Below are 24,907 nucleotides of genomic sequence, written 5' to 3'. Positions count from 1 at the left end.
AAAACAAAAAGCAGCAAATGGAAACAATTAGAAAGCAGGTGTAGTGATACTGATGTCAAACAAAGTAGGCAAATTAAATGAGGCAAATAAGGTGACTTTTTTACAGGTTTTGTTTATAGATCTGTATTTTGCAATCAACAAGAGAAAGTTTTAGAGAATAATATATTTGGTTACAGTTCTACATATCTATAGTAAATACAAAGCCACATGATATTAAATCTGGCTGTAAGTAAGGGAAAGCTGAAAAATTCAACCCATATAAAATTACTTTTTGGAGAGTAAGTATGCTAATGAGTAATTATTTCAATGACCTTTTCTTTTTATGACTGTTTGCAAACTGATCCCTTTTCTGTAGTCATTGTGACTCACCAATGTTTCAGACTGGACTCTTTACTTCAGTGTTACCACCCAGGGATTTCTGAGGCAGCATAAGTTTGGATTCATAAAAACAGTAGATACTTTAAGTTTTCAGTGACTATTTTTAAAGCTGTAAACCCAATAATCATATTAGTTAACCCACTAACTATAAAAACATTGAGATTTCAGCATTGCAAGGCATGAACTCTTTGTGCTTTTTAAATTAAGCTGCTTTGGAATCTTTTTGGTATTTATCAGTCATTTGTATTTCCTTTATACAAATAAAAGAATATATTTAAAATAATTTTTAAGGTTAAATGTCATGGAGGGCTTTATCAGTACTTTTTATTTTTAAAACAGCATAAATCAGTTATTATTTTTTCATTCAGTATTTGGAATAGTTGAAATTATTTCTGTTCCCTCCTTACATCAACCAACACCACTTTTTTTCATGACACTAAAAGTTACAGGCATCCCTGCAGTTTTTAAGAAAATGAGAGAATCACAGTGGAGTCTTAATCAGTTAACAATGTAGATCCATAAAAAAAAAACAACAACAGAATATTAAAAGAAAATCTTCAAGCTAAAAAAAAAAAAAAGGCAAAAACAAAATCCTCCTAAGAACTAAAACTGAGTATGTGTTGTCATTGATTCTATACTTGTATCCCCTGTCTGATTAGACTCCTCTTTCTCATGTTGTAAGATATGTTTGCTGAAATCTTCATGCCAGGTTTTCAGGACATTTAGCATGAAAAAGCTATGCTACTACCACATCTAAGGGAATATAAGGCTACTGATTCTTCACTAATAGACTTCATATCCAAAGATGGGCACTGAGTCCTACTCCTTTGCATTCACCTGCATCTTCTCAGGAGATAATACTTGCTGTGCAAATAAATGAAAGGTCACATTTTAATGATAAATGCCGCAATTCACAATAAAGGTATAATAGTCACAGTTATCTATGCACCAAATAACACAGCAACATATTTTGAAGCAAAAATTGCAGAAATGTAAGGACACATAAATTGAAACACATAAATAATAATAAAAAACATTCAATGAGTTGCTCTCAGTATAAGATAAATGGAGGCCAGGCATGGAGGCTCACATCTGTAATCCCAGCACTTTGAAAGGCAGAGGCAGGGGGATCACAAGAGGTTAGGAGTTCAAGACCAGCCTGGCCAACATGGCAAAACCCCATCTCTACTAAAAATACAAAAATCAGCTGGGGGTGGTTGTGCATGCCTGTAATCCCAACAAAATGGCTCGGAGGTTGCAGTGAGCCAAGATTGTGTCATTGCACTCCAGCCTGGGCAACAGAGTGAGACTCTGCTAAAAAAAATAAAAATAAAAAAAAGATAAATTAAACAGGCAAGATAAGTTAGGATATAAGACAACCTAAATAACATAATTACTAACATAGATCTCATGGATATATATCAAACCTGAAAATAGAGAACATATATTCTCAAGTGTGCATGGGAGACTTAGAAAATTAATCATAATTTAGTATATGTTAAGTAACAAAGAAAATATCAATAAGTTATAGAAATATTATAAAGAACACTCTGATTACAGTGTAAAAACACTAAAAATATTAATAAAGTAAGAAAAAGATTATTTTATCTAGAATTTAAAAATATTAAACAACTCTTCAATAAAAGGGATATACAAACAAAATTATAGAATTTTTAGAAGAATGATGATAAGTTATGTAGATACCCTGCACTGATGCAACAAAAGAATAAAGCAGAATTTTGAAGATGCATTTAAGCATTGGTCGGAAAAAATTCTTAGCCTAAAAATAAGTGAATTAAATTTCAGCTAAGGATAAAAAAGTTAGACCCAATGGTGTACTGTCTTCAAGAGACCCATCTCACATGTAATGACACCCATAGACTAAAAATAAAGAAATGGAGGAAAATTTACCAAGCAAATGCAAAACAGAAATAAGCAAGAATTGTAATCTTAATTTCAGACAAAACAGGCTTTAAGCCAACAAAGATCAAAAAAGACAAAGAAGGGCATTACCTAATGATAAAGGGTTCAATTCAACAAGAAGACCTAACTATCCTAAATACATATGGACCTAACACAGGAGCACCCAGATTCATAAAGCAAATTCTTAGAGACCTACAAAGAGACATCGACTCCTACGCAATAATAGTAGGATACCTCAACACTCCATTAACAGTATTAGACAGATCATTGAGGCAGAAAATTAACAAATACATTCAGGATCTGAACTCAACATTGGACCAAATGGTTCTGATAGACCTCTACAGAACTCTCCACCCCAAAACAACAAAACATACATTCTTCTTTTCACAACATGGCACATACTCTAAAATCGACTATGTAATTGGACATAAAACAATCCTCAGAAAATTAAAAAAAATCAAAATCATGCCAACACACTCTTGGACCTTGCTGCAATGTAAATAGAAGTCAAAACTAAGAAAATTGCTCAAAACCATCCAATTACATGGAAATTAAACAACATGCTCCTGAAGGACTTTTGGGTAAATAATGAAAGTAAGGCAGAAATCAAGAGGTTCTTTGAAAATAATGAGAACAAAGACATAATAACCAGAATCTCTGGGACACAGCTAAAGCAGTGTTAAAAGGGAAATTCATAGCACTAAATGCCCACATCAAAAAGCTACAAAGATCTCAAATTAGCAATCTAACATCATGCCTGAGAGAATTAGAGAAGCAAGAACAAATTAACCCCAAAGGTAGCAGAAGACAAGAAATAACCAAAATCAGAACTGAACCGAAAGAAATTGAGATATGAGAAGTCATTCAAAAGATTAATAAATCCAGGAGTCAGTTATTTGAAAAAATTAATAAGATAGGCCACTAGGTAGATTAATAAGAAAAGAGAGAAGATCCAAATAAACACAGAAATAACAAGAAGGATGTTACCACTGACCCCACAGAAAGAAAAGTAACCATCAAAAACTACTACAAACACCTCTATACACACAAACTAGAAAACCTGGAAGCGATAAATAAGTTCCTGGACACATATACCCTCCTAAGACTTAACCAGGAAGAAATTGATTCCCAAACAGACCAATAATGAGCTCTGAAATAGAATCGGTAATAAATAGCCTACCAACCAAAAAAAGCCCAGAACCTGATAGACTCATAGCCAAATTCTACTAGTTTACAGAGAAGAGCTGGTGGAATTTCTACTCAAACTATTTCAAAAACTGAGGAGGAGAGACTCCTCCCCCAACTCATTCTATGAGGCCAGCATCATCCTGATACCAAAACCTGGCAGAGACACTTACACCTGGCAGAGTAAACATCAGGCCAGTATCCTTCATGAACTTCAATGCAAAAATCCTCAGCAAAATACTTGCATTGAATCCAGCAGCACATCAAAAAATTAATCCACCATGATCAAGTAGGCTTCATCCCCAGGATGCAAGGTTGGTTCAACATATGCAAATCAATAAATGTCATTCATTAAATAAGCAAAACTAAAGACAAAAACCACATAATTATTTCAACAGATGCAGAAAAGATTTTTGATAAAATTCAACACCTCTTCATGTTAAAAACTCTCAATAAAATAGGCATTGAAGGAACATAGCTCAAAATAATTGAGACATCTATGACAAACCCATAGCCAACATCATACTGAATGGGCAAAACCTGGAAGCATTCTTCTTAAAAACCGGCACAAGACAAGGATGCCCCTCTCACCACTCCTATTCAACACAGTATTGGAAGTCCTAGCCAGAGCAATCAGGCAAGAGAAAGAAATAAATAGGATCCAAATAGGAAAAGAGAAAACCAAACTAACCCTGTTTGCAGAAAACATGATCCATAGTCTTGGCCCAAAAACTCCTTAAGCTGTTAAACAACTTCAACAAAGTTTCAGGATACAAAATCAGTTTTCAAAAACCACTAGTATTACTATACACCAAGAGCAGCTATGCTGAGAGCCAAAGCAGGAAGGTAATCTTATTCACACTTGCCACAAAAAGAATAAAATACCGAGGAATACAGCTAACCAGGGAGGTGAAATATTTCTACAATGCAAAGTATGAAACACTGCTCAAAGAAATCAGAGAAGTTGCAAACAAACGGAAAATCATCTCATGCTCATGGATAGGAAGAATCAATACCATTAAAATGGCCATAAGGCCCAAAGCAATTTACAAATGCAGTGCTATTCCTATTAAGCTACCAATGACATTCTTCACAGAACTAGAAAAAAAAATTTTTAAATTCATATGAACAAAAAAAAGCTCGAACAGCCAAGGCAATCCTAAACAAAAAGAACAAAACTGGAGGCATCATGCTACCCAACTTCAAACTATACTACAATGCTACAGTAACCAAAACCACATGGTACTGGTACAAAAACAAGCACATAGACCAAAGGAACAAAATAGAGAGCCAGGAAATAAGGCTACACACCTACAACCATCTGATCTTTGACAAAGCTGACAAACACAAGCAAAGGGGAAAAGACTCATTCAATAAATGGTGCTGAGATACCTGGCTAGCTATATGCAGAAGATTGAAACTGGACCCATTCCTTACACCATATACAAAAATCAACTCGAGATGGATTAAAGACTTAAATGTAAAACCCAAAACTATAAAAACCCTGGAAGACAACCTAGGCAATACCATCCTGGATGTAGGAAAGTACAAAGATTTCATGACAAAGACACCAAAAGCAATCACAACTAAAACAAAAGTTGACATATGGGACCTAATTAAACTTAAGAGCTTCTGCATGGCAAAAGAAACTAGCAACAGATAAGACAGACAACCTACAGAATGGGAGAAAATATTTGCAAACTATCTGACAAATGTCTAATATCCAGCATTTATAAGGAACTTAAACAAATTTACAAGAGAAAAACAAACAACCCCATTAAAAAGTGAGCAAAGGACATGAACAGACACTTTTCAAAAGAAGACATACATGCAGCCAACAAGCATATGAAAAAAAGCTTAATATCACTGAGCATTAGAGAAATGCAAATCAAAACCACAATGAGATACCATCTCACACCAGTAAGAATGGCAGATGACAGAGGCTGGTGAGGCGGTGGAGTAAAGGGAACACTTACACAGCATTGGTGGGAGTATAAATTAGTTCAATCATTGTGGAAAGCAGCAGGGTGATCCCTCAAAGAACTAAAAGAAGAACTTCTGTTTGATGCAGCAACCCAATTACTGAGTATATGCCCAGAGGAATGTAAGTCATTCTATCATAAAGACATATGCACGTGTATGTTTACTGCAGCACTATTCATAATAGCGAAGACATGGAATCAACCTAAATGCCCATCAGTGACAGACTGGATAAAGAAAATGTGGTAAATATGCACCATGCAATGCTATGAAGCCATAAAAAAGAATGAGATCATGTCTTTTGCAGGAACATGGATGGAGTTGGTGGCTATTATCCTTAGCAAACTAACACAGGAACAGAAAAGCAAATACCGCATCTTCTCACTTATCAGTGGGAGTTGAATGATGAGAACTCATGAACACAAAGAAGGGCAGACACTGGGGTCTATTTGAGTGTGGAGGGTGGAAAGAGGGAGAGGGACAGAAAAAATAACTATTGGGTACTAGTCTTAATACCTAAGTAATGAAATAATCTGTATCACAAACCCCCAAGGCATGAGGTAACCTATATAACAAACCTTCACAGGTACCACCAGACCTAAAATAAAAGTTAAAAATTAATTAATTAAGTAAATTGTACCTAAAAGACTAGAAAGAACAACAAAGTAAAGCAAAAGAAAGCAGAAGGAAAGAAATAGTAAGTAAAACAGTTGTAAAAGAGGCACAGAACAGAAAAACCGCAAATCTAATGAAATCCAAGATTCTTTTCTGTTTTTTGAAGAAATTAATAGCATAGACAAACCACTAGTTACCTAATTCAAGAAAAATGTAGAAAGCAGAAATCAATAAAATAAGAAGTGGGGGAAAAACTACTACTGAAATGAAAGAAATTTTTAAAAATTAAGGGATGACTTTGTAGATCTTTATGAAAATAAATTTGAAAATCTAGATAAAATATGTAATTTTGTAGGCCTACACAATTACACAGTTTACAACAACTGAGCCTGCTGGAGACAGAAGGCTTAAACACACCAATTTTTACAGATAAAATGGAATAAATCATACAATAGAGCACCAGGCTCAGATAGTTGATTGGGGAATGGTAGCGGAGGAGGGTGGATTTTACCATGCCTTCAAAGACCAGATGCTTAAAATGCTCCATAAATTTTTCCAGAGTTTTCAAAATACAGGAAAACATCTTAATTATTTTTATAAGTCAAATATAAAATTTACAACTAAACCTGATGAATATGGTACAAATAAAGAAATTTACAGGTCAGTGTCACTTAAAACTATCAATATAAAAGTTTGAAATAAAATTTTCACTAACAGAATCTAACACCACATAAGGAAACATATACTTTAATCAAGTGTATGTTTCAAATATAAAAGAAATTAGGGAATTAGAAGTTAGAAAATCCAAAAATATGTATATTAAAACTTCTAAGAAAAACAATCATATTATAATCTCTATGGGTGGTGAAAAAGCCTTCAATAAAATTTATTACCCTTGCCTAATTTAAAAAAATCCAAGAAAACAAGAATTGATAGATAGTTTCTTAATGTATTAAAGGTAGATGTAACTTGGTCCTAAAGTCAGCATCTTAATGAAGAAACATTAGAGGTATCTCCATTTATGTCCAGAATAAGGCAAGAATGTACACTCTCTCTACTACTATTCATCATTGTACTGTATGTATTAGCTAGGGCAATTACACAAGATAAATAAATTGGAGTCCCTTGCCTCCAAAAAAATAGAATAGAAGAAGTAAACCTATCTCTGCTTGCATATTATATAATTATGTACCTGTAAAACCCAAGAGAATCAACAACAAAACTAAACGATAAAAGTATTCATTATATGAATTTGCATATAAAAATCAATAACCTTTATATATACACAGAAAAATCAGCCAGAAGTTGATAACGGTAGAAATAATTTATTTACAGTAACAACAAAGAAAATTAATTTAACAAGAAATATGTAACAATGCAAAATCTTTATGAGAAAAACCTTTAGACATGTTTTAAAGGCACAAAAGTGGACTTGAACAAATTGAAAGACATACCATGCCCTTGGATAAGATGACACCACGTCAGGAATAAAGGTCAATTCTTTCAAAGTTACTTTATACATTTAATGCAATCCCAATTATAACACCATAAAAATTGTTTTATGAAGCTCATCTTCATTTGAAAATGTAAGCACACCAGAATACATGAAAAACCTTGAAAAAGAAAGCTATGGGGAGATACTAATTTTCCTAGATATTAAAACATATAATAAAGCCTCAATAATTAATAATTAATAAAGTCTCCATAAACAGCACTGGCTTATTAGAGAGGATGTCACTTGATATGCCCTCATGAGAGGAATTTGGTAAGATCAAATAAAACTATGTTTATGTTTACCTTTTCGCCTGGCAATATCACTTCTAGAAGTTTCCTTGAGAATTCAAAAGGTTATACCTGGTAGCATTATTTACCATTGCAAACTGTTGGAAATAACCTATATGCCCATACATGGAAGAGATGTTGAATAAAGTATGTTATGTTATAAACACAATGGAGTCTGTGTAGCTGATAAAGAATGGAGAAAGAACTCTATCAATGGGTGTTGAAGGATTTCCAGGATATATTGTTAAATGAAAGAAAAGCAAAATATAAAAGAGTACAAATAGTTTGCTACCTTTTGTTTAAGAAAGAAAAGTAAAAAACAAAATAAACAGGCATCTGCTCATTTCTGCAAAATTAGTGCAAAAATAAATGCAGTGAGTATTAACCAGAGACTAATAAGATTGGTTACAATTTTAGTCTTCCATGACCACAATTTAGTGGCTTAAAATAAAGCCCATCTATTAGCTAATGATTTTATAGGTCAGAGTCCAGGTAGGCTCAACTGGGTTCTCTGCCAAGAGTCTCATAAGGTCGAAATGAAGGAGTCAGCTGGCCTGGGTTCCTCTCTGTAGGACTCTGGGGGAAGAATTCACTTCCAAGCTTATTGGATTTTTGGCAGAATTCAGACTCTTTCAGTGGTAGGACTGAGGTTCCTGTTTCCTCGCTGGCTGTCAGCTAGGACTGTTCTCAGCTTCTCAGGTCTGCGTTCCTCGCCACATGACCTTCTCCATCTCCAAGCCAGCAGTGGTGCATTCAAGCTCTCTGATTTCCCCTTCTGCTATCAGCCAGAGAAAACTCTCTGCTTTTAAAAACTAATCTCCCTTTTGTCATATAAGGGATATGTAATATATAATATCTCATCATATTCACAGCTTCTACTCACCCTTGAAGAGGAGGGCCAAGGTCACTGGGGACCATTCTTAGAATTCTGCCCACCACCATTACCAATAAAGTGTGAGTGAGAGGAAGTGTGAGGAATAGATGGAACAGAGAGAATGACACTTTTTGCATATGTCTATTGCACTGTTGTGACTTTTGGAATTTTTCGTAACATTTCACCAATTAAAAAAAAAACTCAAGAACGAGGAAGAAAAAATTGCAAAAATGTAAATCAAACAAAAGCAAATGAGCTAAGTGAAATACCAAATGAATGATATAACTATACTAAATTGGGAAAGAAAACCTAACCTGAATAATTTCTGAGCATAGTATTTAAACTATATGTCCTTAGGCTAAAGGGAAAAACACAACCTCTAAAACATATTGACCTCTAGTTAGTAGGCTTCTTTTATTCAAAGAGGCATGGGTTAGAAATTTTGAAAATACTTTTTGTGTGTTGAGTAAATAAGTAAATGTACTGTGGAAAATGGCTGTTGTGTTTCTTTCTGTTGGATAAGGGAGCTCCAACTATGGAAAAGGGGAAGGGTAGCATGAATCTCACGCCACTGAATTAGAATTGAAGGTATCAGTGGAAGTAAATAGTTTTTACTATACCTGGGTGGTAATGAAATAATATATAGAAATCTATATAATATAATGAAATAATACATAGAAATCTATATCTATAGATTTAGAAATATGAAAATCTATATCTATATAGATATAGATTATGTACAGGCACATCTCATTTTATTGCCTTTTGCTTTATTGCACTTCACAGACACTGTGTGTTTTATAAATTTGGGGTTTGTGGCAACCCTGCATTCAGCAAGTCTATTGGCCCCATTTTTTTTCAATACTCTGAACTCACTTCATGTCTCTGCGTCACACTTTGGTAATTCTCACAGTATTTCAAACTTTATTGTCATTATATCTGTTACGGTGATCTGCGATCAGTGATCTTTGATGTTACTATTGTAATTGTTTTGAGCCACCACTAATTGTGCCCATTTAAGAAGGTGAACTTAATCAATAAACGTTGCATACGTTCTGTTAATAATCGATAAACTTAATCAATAAATATTTGCATATGCAAATGTTGCATATTGCTCCACTGACTGGCCATTCCCCCACCTCTCTCCCTCTCCTAGGGCCTCCTGTTTCTTGAGACACCATGATATTGAAATCAGGACAGTGAATAACCCAACAATGGCCTCTAAGTGTTCAAATGCAAGGAACAGTCAAGGTCTCTCCCTTTAAATCAAAAGCTACAAGTGATAACGTTTAGTGAGGAAGGCATGTCCAAAGCCCAGATAGGCTAAAAGCTAGGCTTCTTATGCCAAACAGTTAAGTTGCACATGCAAAAGAAAAGTTCTTGAAGGAAATTAAAAGTGCTACTTCACTGAGCACACAAATAATAACAAAGTGAAACAACCTATTGCTGATATGGAGAAAGTTTTAGTGTTCTGGATAGAAGATAGAACCAGCCACAGCATTTCATTAAGTCAAAGCCTAATGCAGAGCAAGGCCCTAACTCTCTTCTATTCTATGAGGGCTGACAGAAGTGAAGAAGCTACAAAAGAAGCTAGCAGAGGTTGGTTCCTGAAGTTTAAGAAAGAATGTCTCCATAACATAAAAGTACAAGGTGAAGCAGCAAGTGCCATCAGAGAAGCTACACCCAGTTATCTGGAAGATCTTCATTCCTGTCTTATTTTAAGAAGATCTAGCTAAGATCATTGATAAAGGTGGCTACACTAAACAACAGATTTTCAGTGTAGACAAAACAGCCTTATATTAGAAGATGCCATCCATCTAAGGCTTTTATAGCCAGAGGGAAGTAAATGCTTCAAAGCTTCAAAAGTTGGTCAGGCATGGTAGCTCATGCCTGTAATCCCAGCACTTTGGTGGGTGGATCACGAGGTCAGGAGTTCAAGACCAGCCTGGCCAAGATGGTGAAACCCCATCTCTACTAAAAATATAAAAATTAGCCAGGTGTGGGTGGCGGGTGCCTGTAATCCCAGCTACTCGGGAGGCTGAGGCAGAGATTTGCTTGAACCCAGGAGGCGGAGGTTGCAGTGAGCTGAGATTGCACCACTGCACTCCAGCCTAGGCAACAGAGTGAGACTCCATCTCAAAAAAAAAAAAAAAAAAAAGGAAAAAAAAAAAAGAAAAAGAAAAAGACAGGCTGACTCTCTTGTTAGGGGCTAATGCAGCTGGTGACTTAAAGTTGAAGCCAGTGCTCATTGACCATTCTGAAAATTCCAGGTCCCTTAAAAATTATGTTAATCTGCTCTGCCTGTGCTCTATAAATGTAACACCACCACCTGGATGACAACAAGTCTGTTTACAGCATGGTTTACTGTATATTTTAAGCCCACTGTTGAGACTTTCTGCTCAGAAAAAAAAGATTCCTTCCTAAATATTAATGCACACTGACAACGTACCTGGTCACACAAGAGCTCTGATGGAGATGTACGAAAAGATTAATGCTGTTTTCATGCCTGCCTACACAACATGCATTCTGCAGCCCATGGCTTAAGGAGTCATTTTAAATTTCAAGTTTTATTATTTAAGAAATAATTTTGTAAGGAGATAGCTGAGTCATAGATAGTGATTCCCGTGATGAATCTGGGCAAAGTAAATCAAAAACCTTCTGGCAAAAAGTCGCTATTCTAGATGCCATTAACAACATTTGTGGTTCATGGGAAAAGGTCAAAATAGCAACCTTAACAGGAGTTTGGAAGAACTGATTCCAAACCCTCATGGATGACTTTGAGGAGGAGTTTAAGACTTAGGTGGAGGAAGTAATTGAAGATTCGGTGGAAACAGCAAGAGAACTAGAGTTAGATGTAGACCCTGAAGATTTGAATTTGAATCTCAAACTTGAATGGATCAAGCTTGAATGGATGAGGAGTTGCTTCTTATGGATAAACAAATAAAGTGGTTTATTGATATGACATTTACTCCTGATGAGATGCTGTGATTTCAACATTGTTGAAATCAAACAACAAATTTAGAATATTACATAATCTTAGTTGATAAAGCAGTGTCAGGGTTTGAGAGGAGTGACTCCAATTTTGAAAGAAGTTCTTTTGTGGGTAAAATGTTATCAAACAGCATGGTGTGCTACAGAGAAATCTTTTGTGAAAGGAAGAGTCAGTCAATGTGGCAAACTCCATTGTTACCTTATTTGAAGAAATTGCCATAGCCACCCTATTCTTGCAACAAATCGCCCTTATCAGTAAACGGCCAACAACAATGAGGCAAGAATCCCCATCAGCAAAAAGATTGCAACTCACTGAAGACTCAGATGATTGTCAGGATTTTTTAGCTATAAAGTATGGTTTAATTAAGGTATATACATTTTTTTTAGACATAATGCTATCACACACTCGAGATTACAGTATAGTGTAAAAATTTTTATATGCATTAGAAAACCAAAAAATTTATGTGACTTGCTTTATAGTAATATTCGCTTTATTGTACAATATCTTTGAGGTATACCTGCAGATATAGACATGGATATTACATACGTATACACATAAATTTGCATATATGAGTGTATGTGTGTATATACATCTGCTGTCTATCTCTGCTGACAGGCCCTAGAAACAATGGCACCCTGTAGCAATCAATCAAAATGCCATTTGCCACTAAAAGGAATCAAGCCCTTTTGAGAAATGGCTGATTCTGGAAAAATGCAAGATGAATTGAGAATATGGTGTTGTGCCAGAAAAGTGAGAACGTGTTAAAAGAATGATGTAGATATGTCAAACAGACACAGGAACCAGTTTGAAAGGGCTTAGACTGAACAAACCTGGACAATTTGCAAATCAAAATAAATAAGCAAGTAAAGAAATACAATTCACAGAAAAAGAAATACAATTCACAGAAAAAAATAAAATTCATGATATAAATGGATAAATGAATGAATAAATAAGAAAACAGGTGATAAGGAAATGTTCTTTCTTACAGTAGAAAGCCAACCAATAATCATAGAAATAATTCCAGGGGTCAATTAAAATGTCACTCTTTGGTAACCATTATAATAACAATTGATTTAGGCAAAAATCTTCAATGGATGCTAAAACTAGCAGCTGGAAGTTTAAGGAGTAACAAGATACTTATGTAATCTTAAGGTACCCTTCCACAAGATTCTCATTAATTATTAGCTAACTAACTAGTAATTTTATTATTGAAGAAACTGGATAGACACCACCTTAATCAAGTGATCAAAATTCCCATCACCAGAAGTGAGACAAATAAGATACCATATGCCCCCTGATATCATGCACTGAGAAGAACATATCACTTCTGTGATATTCTTGCCAAAATCTCAAAACCTAAATCTAATCAAGAGGAAACATCAAACAAACCCAACTTGGGTGACCATCTATCAAATAACCAGGACTTGCATTCTTCACAGTTGTCAATGTCATGATAGACAAAAAAGACTGAGGGACTGTACTAAATTAAAGCAGCCTAAACAGGGACAGCAACTGAAAGCAAAGCAGAATTTTCTGTTGCCATTAAAATATTATTAGTACATGTGGAAAAATACAAATAAGCCCTGAGGATTTGAATATAGCTATAATGCATCAATATTACTTTCCCAATTTTGATAATTATCTTGTGGTTATGTAAAAGAATGTGCTTCTTTTTAATAAATATGTACTGTAGCATTATAGTGTTTAGGAATAAAGTAGCATCCTGTCGGCAACTTTCAAATTGATCAGAAAAAATTATATATGTATATGAATATACATGCAGTATGTTACATATGTTTGTATTTATATAATAGCCTCAAATTTCACTTCTCAGCGTCCATTTCTAGAAATGGTTAGATTGGAGAACCAAGGCTCATATCCAAAGTAGGGGCTTCCTACTCCTTTCTTGTTAAATATAGCTAACCTGCATAGAAGGGTCAGCTAGAGGCGAAGACATGGGAAATGTCACGTTCCCCATCTTAGTGACCTGGGAGATACTACATGAAGCTCAAGCACATCACCCCTGTACCTGATCGCAGGGTGGGGTGGGGCTAGGGAGCAAAAGAGACAAGAGGTTGTGCCATGGCTGAGCAGTCAGTGATCTCCAGTGCCTTAGTACTAAGCAACCAGGAAATACAGTCGTCCGAGTTTCAGGCTCCCACACATACCAAAAAAGATGGAGGGTAAGAATTTCCCTTTTAAATATGTTGGGAGAAAGTTCTACCTCTCTGGACTTACATGGGCATGACATGAAAGGTTCCTCCCTACACCCTAAAAAACCTGACAGTTCTTCACCCCTGCTTCAGGGCAGGATGGAGGAGAAAACTCGGGCCAGTGCCTCACCATCAAAAATGTCACACTATAGAGACCTGAAGGAGCTTCAAGCCTCGAGGCCCATAGCCATGCTTGAGAAATAGCCTGTCTGGGGATGAGCCTTTACTGGCTCGGTTAACAGTGACACCCTCTCTGCACACAACCAGAAGATTCCGGAGAAGGGAAGCTTCCTCAGTACTCTCAGGTAGACAAAAAACACCCCTTTGACCTCCATGCTCATCAATATCAGATACCTGCTTTCTCAAGTGCCTCTTCCCTAGATGACTCCATTCTTGATAAACCCAATGGTCGCTGTCAATACTGCTAAAATCAACAGATAAAATAGCTACTTCAAAATTGCTGGGCCCCAAAGCTGCTAAAGCCAGCCCCAATAAACTGCCCTGTCAATTCCAGCTGTTTCCAAAATAAATCTCCTTTACTTATAATCCAATTTCATCGTTAACCACAATACTATTTGCCTCTTGCGTAGGGGCACAAACTATCCCTGAACAGCCAAACTAGCAGCCCAGACCACCTGCTAAGGACAATGGGGCCAGTCTTTCATGTGGGGCTGTACTTTTTAATGCCAGCCTTTGTGTGGTTACAGTTCATCCCTGACCCCATTTTAGGCACCTCTATGTTGCTAGTTCCTTCATACGCCTCTGCTTCTCTTCCTTCTAATTAACTTCCAAACTCAGGGTGGAGACTTAGCATTGGTATTGTAAGAAAAAGCCAGCCTAAAACATTCTCCTAAGTGACAAGAAAAAAATAATGTCATGGACAACAAGAAACAAACACATTTTTGCCTTAGGGCCTGAACTAGTCTAGGCCATTTAGCCTGCCCGATAGGTTAGACTGCCAAATAAGAGAAGCAAGAGTTGGGAGAGATATCTCTGCTTCCTCCCTTTTTAGGGGATGGTAATCTCACCAACTTGTAAAGCATGCCCCACCCCAAAACATCAGACTGAACAACTGTCTTGGTTTGGTCCACTGCTCTCACCAAGGTCCTCAAGAGGTGATCACAGGAAGTTAGTGGGAAAAGAAAGGGGAGTGAAGTAGATATGGGGGAAAGCATGAACAAGGCTGTCTAATTGAGCTGATTTTCACTGTGCATAGCAGCGGGTTACTACTGCTGGGGGCCTGCAAGGAACAGTGGAGAATGTGATTCAAAATTGCTCCTCCAAATGACAAGTGAGGTCTGAGTCTGGCAGAATTGTGGCACAGGGACCTATTTCATTTGCTATGACTCCCACCAATCAGGTGAGCAACTACTCTCCCTTTGGTGAGTATATGGGGGTGACAGTGGCATCCAATGTCATTCACCATTTATCAAGGCAAGGAAATAAGCCCTGGTTTTACTGTACAGTGCCTAAAAAATAAAGCATCTAGAAAAGCTAAATATTATATCTGCCTAATGTGCACTCTAGAGTAGAGGCTTGTCTGCTTTTCATTTTGAGGTCTTCTGAGACTTCCTAACATGGCCAAGAAAACTCTTGGATATACTTTGGTGTCTGGGTTGTACCAAGCTTATAGTCCCGCTGAAAATAATGGTATATTAGTTATCTATTGCTGCATAACGAATTACCCCAAGGTTGGAGGCCTAATACAACAAAGATTCACGATCTCAAAGTTTCTGAGTCAGGAATTCAAGAGCAGCTTAGCTGGTGGCTATGGCCTAGGGTCTCTCATGAGGTTGCAGTTAAGACTTGACAAAGTTGCAGTTGCCTGAAGGGCTTAACTGGGGTTAGGGGATCTGTTTGCAAGATGGCTCACTCACATGGCCATTGGCAAGAAGCCTCGGTTCCTCACTGACCATTAGCAGGAGGCCTCAGCTGCTCTGCATGTAGCACCCTCCATGGAATGGTTTTGCGTCCTCATGATACGGCGGATGTCCTCCCTCAGAGCAAGTGATCTAGGAGAGACAGGAAGATGGAAGATGCAGTATCCTCCAGGATCAATTTTTGTAAGTCATACTTCATCACTTTTGCCGTATAATATTTTTTAGAGGTAAGTCACTAAAAATAGTCCACACTTGAAAGGAATTAAGCTCCATTTCTTAAAGGAAAGTATATTAAATAATTTGTGAGCATATTTTATTTAAAGCTACTCACCACAAGTGGGATGGCCACTAGAGTCTGGAGAGCGTCAAACTGTAACTCCTTGAATTCAGCTGGAGTCAGTATAGCATAGCAGAGTAGGGTGAAATTCAGGTTCCAATGGACTCAAGGGTGCGACCTGGCCAAGACGAGCTCCTGGGAGTGCCACCTGTGCCATCTCGCAAACCCCACACTCAGAACGACTTCATCTTTGGTTTAATACTCTGTTGCCATCTTGAAATTAAAATTCTTGGTAATTCTTAGTAATTTTGTCTTTGTATCTGTGTTTCGTAAGTGAAGTCCAACGATACCGTGGAGCATGTGCAGGAGCAGAGGAGATAGCAACAATAAAAGCGTTTACTGCCATTTCTTGCTGTCCTATTTGCATATAGTGTTCATAAAATCCCATGAGCACAGGATTCTGATGAATCTACAATGCATGGGAGCTCAGAGGGGACTCAAAGCAAGTACACGGTAAGCATGTTATGTGTACAACTAAGGATGTGGGGACCACACCACTGACAGTCCCAGGAGGCCACATTTTTCATTCAAGCCAGAAAGAGGGCAAGGACATTCTAAGAAACAAGAATTAGCAAGGGACTCTGTCATATCCTTTATTACTCATGTTACTTCCTCTATTAGTCAACCACTTGCACTGAAAATGATACCATAGAAGGAAAGAGAAAGATAGGGCAAACCATAGTGCCTTTTCTTTTCAGTCCTCTTACTCATCAGTAAGTCAAAGGTAGAGAGTGTTGATAGAATGTGCATATTATTAAGAAGAAAAGTACAAATACTTGAATTGGTTTTGTGCAGTGTTTACAGTGTTCTGATAAGAGCAAAATATATATGCATGTACAAGCTATGAAGTATAAATTGTGTGATTTCGGTAATCTCTCATAGGAGTGAAATACTCTTATTTTGCATTTAAAAGTGTCATTGCACTATATCAAGATGAATGGTAAATCTATGCTAGTAATTTATCATTTCAATTTTTCTTTTTATTTAGAACATGAAATAGCAAATTGAAAAACAACACGACCATGACAAGTCAAGGAAGACTGTGAAAGAAATAAAAAAGCTTTATATTTTACTACCTCTAATGACAGTTTTCGCCTGCCTTTTATTTCAAAAACACATTCAGTCTGTAGCATATAATGAGGTTATGTAACCTTGAACAGTAATAGAAATGATCAAAATACAAAGGCATGGTAATTTATAGGGAGCTGAGTGTAAAACATAAAAAATAGCATTCTCAGGTCATTTTTTCAGAAGTCCATAGGTGTTGCTTATAAAATAGAGACTACAAAGCCTTGAAGAAAACAGGTTCGCAGGAGCAAGATATGGTTCAAGCTGAGAGTCCTCTGCCAATTCATGGGGATTGGTAAAATCCAGGGAGAGAACGATTCTAATTTCAAGAAGAAAAGCACTAGACGGAAAAAAGGAACTGAGAAACTGAGAAGCAGAAGTATTACGTTGATGCAGAACTAATTGTAGTTTTGGCAGTTACTTTTAGTGACAAAAATCGCAATTACTTTTGCACCAACCTAATATATATAGTAGGCCCAAGGCAGTGGATCTGGTGTACAGACATTAGGGATGGATTGAAGGGAGAAAGGGGCAGAAAAAGAGACAACCAAATAGCTTAGACACATACTCCTAAGGCCAGAGCCTGGGCACCAGTAGCAGGGCTGAGTGATGTGGCCGTGATCTTCAACTCAAAGAATGTTTAAGTAGGAGGGACCCCAGAACTCATCTAATTCAAACCACTTATTATCAGTGGGATAAAATGAGGCACAAAAAGGGACATGACTTATCCAAAACTATGGAATTTGTGAGTAACAGAAGAGAATATTTTAATTTATGCCTTTTCTGCTGTATCACAAAGTCAATTTATAGGCCAGATGGGAATACCTAGGATCTATACTAGAATATATCTTTCTCCCCTAGAAAGAGAAAGTAAAAAGATAATCAGCTCCACTTGGAAATAGCAATTATCGTAAAAGAACTAGCTCAAAATCCCATGCCCAAATTAACATCTGGTTCTCCAGCACTCACGAAGTTTAAGGCATGTGCTCGGTACAAGGAAAAAGCTCTAGGCTCCAAGATTGTTTTCCTGCTAGACTGTTTGGCCCCTAAGGGTCAGGGGCCAATCTGATTTACCTTTCCATCTCTAACACCTGGACAATAGTCGTCTTTGACTATTTATTTTCAACAAGTAATTATTTTATTCCTAGGGTCCCTTGCATTTCTATTCTAATATTAAATATAAATTCACTGAGATAAGAGAAGTAAAGAGATAAGTCAGTGATCACAGAGTGAATGAATTAAGAGCAGAATTCAAGTCTACCTTTCTTGTGCTCTTTCTCCTCACCATTGCTGTTGCTATTCCCTCTAAAGGATTAGGACAAAGGAAAGAGATGAAGCAAAAATGGATACAAAATTGAGTAATAATACAACAATTAAATAATCTGAAAATCAAAGTCTAGGAGAAAGATCTATGAACTGGAATATGAATATGTAGTAAGAGCTTCTTTAGAATCTAAGGCTGGACTGTTCATAGGCACGTTGGCATTTGCAGCATCTAAAACAAGGCTTGGCATATACCTTCGATTGCTACTAAAATAATAGATAGTATATCCTGTAGTTAGACTGTTTAGCAGCATATATCAAGTGCCAGCTTAGTGCTTCAAACTTGAGTTACGTTGACAGAAGCCTTCAAAACGATATTGTGTGAGATAAACACAATGGTTGCAGTCTGTGGCCTGAAATTCTTTTACTGTGATAAAGCCAGTTTTAAAGATGATTTGAAGGTCAAATGAGGTCACCTCTAAATAATGTAGCATTTACTGGACGGCAGTGGGCAAGGGAAAACAAAGAGGTTTTTGGAGAACTTAGATATTGGAGAATAGTCATGCTCTTGGATGGCATTATCCAAAGATGGTGGCAGTGAGTGGAATCCAATAACCACACTACGAAAGAACATAATCTGAGCTATGGGTGAACTAGGGGATTGAGGGCCATAGACCAGAGGCCCTTTAGAGTTTCTCAAATCTTTAAATATCTTTCAAGAAGGGGGACCCTATAGCTCTTTCAGGACCATCATATCAGCTTATTTATGATACCAGAACTCTAACTGTACTATAAGTCACTAGAATTGATGGCAATTTATATGGGTTTGATTTTTTTTAATGACTAGAGAAAAAAATAAGTATCAGTTACTTTCTTGACCTACCAGGCCAGTCTTTGCAGAAAGAGGGATAAAGTATCCTTGATGAGGAACAAATAAAATTATACTGTGAAGAAATTTCCAACTGGTCAGATCAGGATGTAATTCTCTTGTTTGTGTTTTTCTTAGAAAGCATTTCCATTTTGCCTGGCTCTGGGAACAAAGCCAATGTCTGCTTTAGAGGAACAGAGATTTCCAGTAAGTTAGGCTAGCGATAGTGGCTGGGTGGGTGGGATCATAGGGAGGGTTTGTGGGGGGACAGTTCCGAAACCCATGTACAAGCCTAGAAAGGGCGAGATGGTTGGTTTGTGTCATATTCTCAGATCAACAAGGCCTCTGAGACATTTTTATGGGCCAGGGAGGGATGAGACTGAGTCAGAAGACAGAGCCTAGACACTTCCAATACCCTTGCCTCAAATAATTAACAAACCACAAAAGCAGGGTGGGAAAGGAGGGAGGAAGGGAAGCAGAAGTGAAGAGAGACACTGTTCTCCCACTCTCTGCTGGTTAGACCTAATGAGGTTATGCTTCATGCTGGGTTTCACAATAGCATCAACCTCAGCCTCAGAAGCATGTCTTAGAACCAGTCCCTAGAGATCAAGAACCATGTTCTTCTCTTCCTTCTCTCCAAATCACTTCCTTTTATCTATTTTTCCAGCATGGTGAATGAAAAAGGACACAGACCCAGGATTCAGAAAGGAAATGAGGACAGAGACTAACACTGTCTAAATACATAAAGGCAGAAGACATTTTCTCAGGTGAGTTATATACCTGCCTTATTCATATGATCTTCACAAGTCAGTCAGAAAACTTCGGTTTCAGTCCTGGTTCTTACACTAAAGGGTTGAACGACTGTGAACAAGTCCCATAAGTTCTGCTCTCCTCACTGAGGAGTGCAGAGTGTGCATAAAATGGGAACAATGGTATTTTCCCAGCTACCCTAGAACATTGTTTCAAGAATCAAATGGGATAATACTCAAAGAAGTATTTGGTGAGCCGTGAAATGCTGAACATATGTAAGGAATTATTATTTAGCCAATAAACATCTCTCCAAGACACTAGTCTCTGAGATTGCCCCACTTGAGAGATAGCTCTCTTCTCTATTTACCTCAAACACATATTCTGACCCCAATCCAAAGTCACTTGGAAATTGGCCTCAAAGATCTAACCATAGCCTTGGCACCAGACAGAAAATCAGATCTCACTTCCTGCCCCTGCCTTTATTTGCAATGTAGCTTCCAAAGCAAGAAACAAAATCTCAAGCTCCATTAATAATGAAACAAGGAGGCTCAAAAGCCTCACATCCTAACATTGGGCTCAAAGAAGAAGGAGGAAGCATCAGTGATGATGAGGAAAGGTACAAGTGCAGGGTGAAGGTGGGAGTTGGCTTTAAGAGACAGCTTATTGTCCTGATTGCGATAGGAAGGTCTTAAAGAATGGTGTCTTCTGGGAGGCATCATTTTCCACAGATGGTCAGGAATGCCAAATCAGTCCTAGACAAAATTAGAGCCTCTAGAGAAGGAAATTAGGAGAGACTGTGGGAAACTGGCAAGAAGAAATTTTAAAAGGAGGGGAGAACACCAAATCATTTGATGACCTGCCATGTGCCAGAGGCTGTCTTATACATGTATCATATATCTGTGATCTCATGTCCTCCAGCCTGCATCCTGCCTCCTTTGCTGCTGATGTGCTAAGCCATTGGAGAGCAGACAGCTCTGGGTGGTCATGTTCTAGTAGCAGAAACCCCTCAGGAATTCAGACAGTACCCACCCATTGACTATTGGAAGAAAAAAAAAATCTGGGTCAAGATGAGAACTGACAGAGAAAAGGGAGGAAAGAAGACAAATGGAGCTCAGGGTGGTGGTGATGGTAGAAGTGCATCTATTAGGACAATTTCCAAAGCAGCAACTCTGGATTCCTCCACTTGCTTACACAGTGTCTCCTTCCTTTCCTTCCCTCCCCAGCCCTTGTTTCTACTGAACATCTGTCAAAACTGGCCTCAACCACTAGATTCTATCATTGTGGTTAAAAGCTGAGATAAACTTGGACTTGCTTGCTAGCAAGAGCCCTCCTCTTGCTTGCTAACTGTGTGGCCCTGCTATGTCAGTTAACACTAAGCCTCAGTTCCTCTTCTATTAAACAGCGTTAATAATGCTTATTGTTTCCAAAAAATTGAAATACATTTTGCATATAAAGTGTTGAACCCAATGCCTAGTTTAATAATTGGAGTCTTTATAATTACTTTATTATTAATCATCCAGGTGTCATCTCATAGCTCTCACCACTTTCTCTAGGACAAACATTTATTAAGCGCTTACTACTCGCTATTGGATTAGGCACTGAGACTGTGAAGATAAAACAGACACAACTCCTGACCTCAAGGAGCAAATAATCGAATGCAAACAATGGGGTGTGGAGACCACAAGGAGACATACTGGCTGTGGTCCTATATTTGAAGGTTGTCACATGGACAGAGGGGTAAGTTTGTTTCAGAGGCTCTGGGGGTGAAAAGCCACTCTGGTGGTGAAAGTCAGGGCAGTTTCAGCTGCTGGGAAGCTGCTGTGAATTCCTATGAGTGGGGCTGAGTCAGGGATCCCGCGGAGGTGACTCCTGTCTTGGGACATGCTGTGCTCTCAGAGGTTTTCAGGCTCTGCTCCATGCTGATTAGACAGGGGCTTCGAGGAGGCATCTCAGAGGCTGTTTGGTGAGGGAAGGAGGGCAGAGGTGATATAGGCCCTCAGCCTCCTTTTTGGGGTATTATCTAGGCCAGCGTTGATTGTATCTGTTTTATAAACTGGAAATCTGAGTTAGACTCAAAGAAAAGATCAAGTTGCTAAAAACGTTCCGAAACCACCAGGTTAAATTATTTCTAAGATCCTTTCCAAAGATGAGATGTTAGCATTCTCTAGCCTTTCTCAGTGCAGACGTGTCTGAAACTGACAGATTGCGGCATCTTATTCATCCATATTCAGAACCTGAAGCCTCTGTGAACATCTGTGGCTCTTCATCCATAGTTTTTTAATTCCGCCGGGTTTTTTTGCAGTATATTTCCTAATTTCTCTTTATCATCTCAATCCTTCCCTACTTTTCCCATTAACATAGCTTATTCTCACCAATTCAGAAATCAGAGAAGAAGCAGATCCAAAGAGAGGTTTAACCTGTTGAGAATTACTAGAGAAGCAAGTTTTCTGCTTGCAGAAGGACCAAAGGCAAACATAACAATAGGTCAGGCAACTGTTGACTTTATTTAACTTGAACCCTATTACATCAGGCTATAGGTCAGAGGCCAGGCAGCCAGAAATATGCAAAAATAACTCCTCCAGAGAAATGAGAGGCTGATTGTGCCACTAAGGGGGCCTCTCTCTACTGTGATGTTCCCAAGGGGCCGGAAGGGGACTCTCAGGCTGAAAATAGGGCCTGGTATGAATTTTCTCATTACCGGAGAACTACTCCCAGATGGAGTTGAGTTCTACATCCCAATACAATTTGGATGTGAACAAGAATTCAAGGTCATTGTTGCCTTCTTTATCACCTTCTGACAAAGAGCAAAGTTCCTTGTTTAAAAAAGAAAAGAGAAAATGAAAGAGAGGGAAGGAGGGAGACAACAGAAGAAAGAAGAGGAATCTTTAGAAAATAAAAATCACACACAATAAACGAGTTCCAATGTGCTGCCTCAGAATAACAGCCTGTGACACAATCATGGCCCTAGAGTTTTAAAACTCTAAATATTTTCAATGGATTATAAATCTGAAACAGAACATGAAGTTGTCAAGACCTATTTGCACCCCTGCTGGTAGAAACAGCTGACCAGGCACTTTAGTCACTGTATACAAAGGCTATACCTCTTCATATTTCCGTGTTTCTATCCAAAATACACCCATTTTGTCCTATGTCATGGCCACATATTAAGGGAAACGCCCATCTCTCTGTGAAAGCAGTCTGAACTAGCAATGTGAAGTAATTACTCTGCAAACTCGTCTAATTGCAGTGATCTGCTTCTTGTTAAGAAAATGTCAAAACCTAATTTAATTCATCAACTCACCCATCTCCTTGAGTAAAAACGGGTTGAAATTATTCTTTTGTGATGCTTCCTGTGTTTATAAGAAAGGATCCTAAGACAAATTTTGTCTTATTCCTCCGCCAGGGAATTTGTCTCATATGCGACCTGGATATTTTGCCCATAATTCCAGGAAGTCTGCCTGGCTGGAGAGATGTTTGGACCTCATCTGCCCCAAAGGGAGGGGAGAGTTATGTGGCACTGCACTAATGAGCTGACATGGAACCTTATGTACATAGGAATAAGTTAAGGAAAGCATTTCCCCTTTACTTGAGAGTTATCCTCTGCGCGATCCTACAAAAATCTTCAGAGAGGAAGTCTCTGGAATGTAGCTGTCCTGCGCATTGATAGAGCATTGCTTTATTTAGTGGGTTCTCCGACATTTATCTAGGCATGTGTTCACAGCACTTTAAAGTGTCATGTAACAGGCTCAAGATTTAGTTTCTTAGAGCCAGAAGCATGGGCAGAAGCCCCCTGTGGGGTGTGAATGGATGAGTTTCAGGCTGATAATACTCACATCCTTGCTCTTCAAAGCTCTGAACTAATTGATACCTAGACCCAAGAATTCACTAGAGATCATCAGCTTAATTGCTTGGGAAACTGAACTGGAGAGCACATTAAAATCTGAAGCCAAAGTAGGTGGCAACCTTATATCTCCTCTTAAGTTGAAACGTTGGGACCCAAGGCTGAGTTGCATTTGCAGAGCTGATGATTACTCAGACACGAGGGAAACTGTGCCTTCTCCTTGTCCAGGCGTCGACGGAGAGGCTCTTGGGGCTGGGGGCATGGTGGAGAGTGAGGCCTCATGTATTCTGACTTTCAACTTTGATGACTGCAGTCAAGCAGGAACATGGATCAGTGGATGATGATTCTTCTATGTCTCATCAATCAAATAAATCTCCCCCTCCTGTGCGGAGAAGTTAACTGGGGTGGAAGGAAGGTCAGAGTTCTCAAGAGTGATCCTGTCAGGGTAGAAGTTGCTTTCTTTGGAAACATGATACAGACCAGGGGTAAGAGAGAGCACGGATGCTGAATGCGGGACACTAGCTGCCTGGGTTTCAATTCTCCTTGGGTCATTGATTGGATCACTTTAGAAAGGTTCTTATAACCTCTCTAAGCCTCAGTTTCTTCAAAGTAGAAAAGGGCCAGGTGCAGAGGCTCACACCTGTAATCCCAGCACTTTGGGAGGCTTAGGCAGGAGGACGGCTTGAGTGCAGGAGTTTGAGACCAGCCTGGGCAACAAAATGAGACCTCGTCTCTAAAAAAAAAAAAAAATTTTTTTTAAATCAGCTAGGCATAGTGTCATATGCCTGTAGTCTCAGCAACTCAGGAGGCTGAAATGGGAGGATGGCCTGAACCCAGAAGCTCAGGCTGCAGTGAGCTATGATTGCACCACTGCACTCCAGCATGGGCAATACAGGAAGACTCTGGCTCAAAAAGTAGAAATTTTAAAAAGTAAGTAATTTAAAAAGGAATAATAATA

General features: G+C 38.1%; 2 long non-coding RNA genes across 4 annotated transcripts in view; one reads left to right on the top strand and one right to left on the bottom strand.

The window, feature by feature from the left end:
• The window catches only part of LOC129058122 (uncharacterized), a 627,088-nt gene that overhangs the window by 74,706 nt on the left and 527,475 nt on the right, over window positions 1-24,907 (bottom strand). The gene's annotated exons all lie outside the window — the stretch shown is intronic.
• The window catches only part of LOC129058124 (uncharacterized), a 36,177-nt gene that overhangs the window by 8,223 nt on the left and 3,047 nt on the right, over window positions 1-24,907 (top strand). The window contains exons 2-5 of one of the 3 annotated variants that reach the window (XR_010136105.1): window positions 19,497-19,565; window positions 20,026-20,125; window positions 21,662-21,845; window positions 22,489-23,501. This is a non-coding gene — a long non-coding RNA (uncharacterized LOC129058124). Of the gene's footprint in view, window positions 1-19,496; window positions 19,566-20,025; window positions 20,126-21,661; window positions 21,846-22,469; window positions 23,502-24,907 lie in introns of those variants that run through there. The other 2 variants (XR_008523010.2, XR_008523011.2) reach the window with 2 other exon arrangements.

The sequence above is a fragment of the Pongo abelii genome, chromosome 11, assembly GCF_028885655.2.
Source record: "Pongo abelii isolate AG06213 chromosome 11, NHGRI_mPonAbe1-v2.0_pri, whole genome shotgun sequence".
NCBI classification, from domain to species: domain Eukaryota; kingdom Metazoa; phylum Chordata; class Mammalia; order Primates; family Hominidae; genus Pongo; species Pongo abelii.
The sequence above is the reverse complement of the archived record's forward strand: the minus strand, read 5'-3'. Positions and strand labels throughout refer to the sequence as shown.